General features: G+C 42.7%; 1 long non-coding RNA gene across 1 annotated transcript; it reads left to right on the plus strand.

The window, feature by feature from the left end:
• The first annotated feature begins 426 nt into the window (after nucleotides 1-426).
• Nucleotides 427-4,055, plus strand: LOC310850151. Its single transcript, XR_014567241.1, has 2 exons — nucleotides 427-532; nucleotides 3,561-4,055. It is a non-coding gene; the product is annotated as an uncharacterized lncRNA (long non-coding RNA).
• The last annotated feature ends 529 nt before the right edge of the window (nucleotides 4,056-4,584 follow it).

Genomic DNA, 4,584 nt, shown 5'->3' on the forward strand with positions numbered 1-4,584 from the left:
ATGAAAACGTTAACGCAATTTAATAAGACACCAAAATTGATCTGAAAGCAACATGATTTGTCAATTGTTAATTAAGAGCACATTGCACTTGAAGCACTGCTGGCAGAAGCATGAGATGGGGGTATCTTTGCTGGACTGCACCCCTACAGATTGCAGGTGGAAGGAGTTGCATTTTTAAAGTACAGTGGTACCTCGGGTTAAGTACTTAATTCGTTCCGGAGGTCCGTACTTAACCTGAAACTGTTCTTAACCTGAAACACCACTTTAGCTAATGGGGCCTCCTGCTGCTGCCGTGCTGCTGGAGTACGATTTCTGTTCTCATCCTGAAGCAAAGTTCTTAACCTGAAGCACTATTTCTGGGTTAGCGGAGTCTGTAACCTGAAGCGTATGTAACCCGAGGTACCACTGTATTGTTTACAGCACCAGATCTCAGCCCTCCTGCTATCATCAACAGGAAGGCCTGTTGGTCTGTGGTGAAGCACCTGATTGGCATGCAGAAGGTCCCAGGTTCAATCCCCAATGGCAGTTCCAGGTAGGGCTTGGAATGATTCTCTTTCTGAAACCCTGCAGAGCTGCTGCCAGTCAGTATAGAAAATACTGATCAAAATGGAGCAATGAGCTTCTTCTAAACAAATAGTCCAACCTCCTGCAATGCAGGAATCACAGCAGAGGTGATGATTGCTGTGGGCAATATCTGAGAAGAGGCATTCCCACTGCCTTCCCCCCTCCCCACACACTTTGGTAGCCATGACAGTCACCATCAACAGTTATTTTCTTTAAAAATATATATGATATAAATACAAAGTGTATGTAAACAAAATGTAATGAAAGAATTTAAAATTGGTGGCTTAGTTTATCAGGGGCATGTTTCAAATATTTTCAATAGATAAGTCGACAAAAATTTGTAGCCTAACTCATAATGTAAACAAAAATACCATGTGACAGAGGAGGCATGCTGCCCTATCAATGGGGGAAGCATTGAAATATATGATCTCTGTCTGCCTTGGTGCAGTCAAGAAAGAAACACATGGACCCAGTTGTGTGGCTTGCGTTCTAGAGTCATTCAGTTCCCTTGAATGAAAGGGTAGTTCTAAAGTGCTGAGAGAAGGGTGGACAAGGTGATAAAGGGTCTGGAAACCAAGCCGTATGAGGAATTGGTGAGAGAGTTGGGGATTTGCTGTATCCAAGTCAAGGATGCTGAGGGGGCTGTACTGAAGCCTTGATGTGAGGAAGAATCTGCTTTAGATTCTCCAGGGGGCTTGTTGTAAGTTGCTTTGGGTTGCCCTGGGCAAGATAAAGCGACCGACCAATCCATTAACTAATTAATTAATTTAAAATGTTTAGTCAGGAGAAGAGAGACGATAGCCATCTTCAAATACATGACGGGCTGTCTCGTGGAAGATAGAGCCAGTTTGTTTTCTGTGTCGCCAGATCGTAGGACTTGAACCAGTGGATTCAAATTACAGTCATACCTCTTGTTACGTTCGGTTCAGGTTACGTCTTTCCAGGTTGAGTCCTGCAGCAACCCAGAAGTACCGGAAAGGGTTACTTCCGGGTTTCACCACTTGCACACACGCAGATGCTCAGAATGACGTCACATGCATGTACAGAAGTGGCGAATCGCGACCTGCGCATGCAGGTTGCGTTCTGCTCATGTTGTGAATGGGGCTCCGGAGCAGATCCCATTCGCAACCAGAGGTACCACTGTACAAGAAAGGAGATTCCAACTAAACCACCTTGGCTTTGAGTCCTGAAAGACGGTCTCCATATCTTGAAGGCCTTTCCCCACCTGGCCAGGTGAGGCCCTGACTGGCTCCAGCTACACAAGCTGAAGCTGCTGCACAGACTCTTGGGCTGGGTATTGGGTTTTTTTTTGGGGGGGGGTTGTTTGGTGGTGGTGTGGTTGTTGCTGTTATTGATATAAACTTTTTATATCTTTATTTTAGATCTTATGATTTATGTGGAAATCATTTCAGTTTGGTTGCGTATATTTTGATGGTTTATTGTTTATTACTACTTTTGCTATGTTTGTAATTATGTCATTTTTTCATGATGTAAGCCGCCTGAGCATGCTTTTACTATGGAAAGCTGGCATACAAATAAAATGATGTATAATGTATGTATGTATGTAAGCATTAGGAAGAACTTTCTGACAATAAGAATTGACAGGGTAATGGACTATCTTGGAAGCTTGTAGATTCTACTTTACTGCAGGTTTTTAAATAGAGGCTGGATGGCCACCTGTGAGGGATTCTTTATCTGTGATTCTTGCATTGCGGGGGTTGGACTAGATGTCCTTTGGGGTTTTGTCCACCTCTACAATTCTATGATTCCATCCCTGACTATTGACCATGCTGGCTTGGATTTGTATCTAAAGAAAAAAAAGGCTTAGATTAAATACATCATGCTGACATGTGGAGAGGTGGGGGGGTGAGATATAAAATGCAAATAACAAGCTTCAGAAGGCCATGCCATTGCATTTTGGTAAACCAGCAAGATGGAATGCCATTCCATAATTGGAATAAAAGTAAAGATGATTATCTAGGTTTTAGTCCTTTGATCTTCAAGCAAAGAGCTCTCTGGGGAGCTGGTAATCTTTGTTTCTGCTTTCTAAATGGCAGGCAACAGTTATACAAGCAGCATGACCAACATTTGCATCCTGATGCAGTAGCTCCAATATGTGAATGGGGAGTCTGATGTACACATCACTGAGCACCATGCAAGCAAGAGTTGCACCCTTCTCTTAATTCTTAAGGAGCAGGTAAAGGTAAAGGTAAAGGGACCCCTAACAATTAAGTCCAGTTGTGAATGACTCTGGGGTTGCAGCACTCATCTTGCTTTACAGGCCGAGGGAGCTGGTGTTTGTCTGCTTCCACAGACAGTTTTTCCGGGTCATATGGCCAGCATGACTAAGCTGCTTCTGGAGAACCAGAGCAGCGCACGGAAACACTTTTTACCTTCCCACTGGAGCGGTACCTATTTATCTACTTGCACTGTGTGCTTTTGAACTGCCAGGTTGGCAGGAGCTGGGACTGAACAACAGGAGCTCACCCCATTGCGGGGATTCGAACCTCCAACCTTCCAATTGACAAGCCCAAGCAGCACAGTGGTTTAACCCACAGCGCCACCCGCGTCCCTTCTTAAGGAGCACCTAGCCTTAAATTGAAATTATACACAGACAGCATTACTTCAGTACTGCCCTTTAGGTGGGTCCTTCCTGGTGATGAGATAGCACTAGATGTTTTGGTCAAAATTGCAGATGGCAAAGGCTGAGGCAGGAATGACACCCAGTGGGAGCTGCAGGGAGATCTGCCTTGTTGGAGACATGTACAACCTTGGATGGGCAAACCTGTCAAATTCAGATTCTCTCAGTTATCAACTGAGCTCCATATTAGTTTGTAGAGTTTCCCTATTAGTTTGCAGTGTTTTTCATTTATATGTCCATGACAAAATCCATCAGTGTTTTAGTGCAATTTTTTCCATATATATATTTGTATGCACTTTTGCCCAATATGCACATTTTGGCAGAGTGATTTCCCCTAATATAATGTTATTTTCAGGAACATATGCATTTTGATGCACAATTCACCCTACTGGATGCATGCTGTACATGTTACCTGGCTGGCGAACTCCATTGCAAAATTCGGACAAGTGCAGATTTCGAAGGATGTGTGTGCTTCAGTTTATGTGTTGTTTTGAAAAGTGCAGCTTTGCTTTTAAATGCAAACTGAACGCAATTTCTCCCCTCTTTCTGCCCACAAAAAGTCTCAGGAGTGCACATTGGCAGCATGCGCTTTGCCAAAAGAAGTAGCCTTGCCCTCTTCTATGATCCAAAGCCTTTTCATTTTTCGAAACCACTGTGGGAGTAAAAATGCACAATGCCAGTACTGCCAACCAGTCTGTCAGCTAGAGGTTCCCAATCCTACTGCAGTCAACACCTGAGAAATATGTCATCTGGCACTATGGCCTCTTGAATTGAATCAGTACAATATTGAACCAAACAATTTCATGAGCATTCTTTTGATTCCATCACACAATAAATGGTGTCCCACTTCTGTTGAAAAGTCACTTTGGTCTTAATTTCCTGCTTCCGTAATTGTTTACAGCTGGTAACTTTAATTGGTACCATAATATCCCAGGTCTACCTTAAGCGCTGATCAATTGCCAGAGCTTTAATCATTATAATTACCAGCTATAAACAATTAGTTCAATGCTTCTCCACATTTTTGTAATTATCCTTGCACAGCTATCAGGAAATGAAATACTAAAACAATCCTGTCACTTCAAAACGGGTATTTCACATGACCCAACACCCTTTCTACATTGTCCATTTGGAAACTGCCTCCTCTTATCTCTCTAACAGTATAGGAGAGTTCTTTAATTACAAAGCATTCCCATCACATGTGGACAAAAGTGCCCTTTTCTCCTAATACATTTACATCAGAATTTGGACACTGGTAGATTTTTTTGGGATGATCTTTCCAGTGTGTAATGCCAGAGATAATGTATTTTATAACAAAGATTTTTTTCAGTGGTGCGCTTATCAGTTTTTTGACCCACGTTTATGCACCTGATTCCATTTCT

Source organism: Podarcis gaigeae, assembly GCF_964106915.1.
Source record: "Podarcis gaigeae genome assembly, chromosome: 8".
Taxonomy (NCBI): Eukaryota; Metazoa; Chordata; class Lepidosauria; order Squamata; family Lacertidae; genus Podarcis; species Podarcis gaigeae.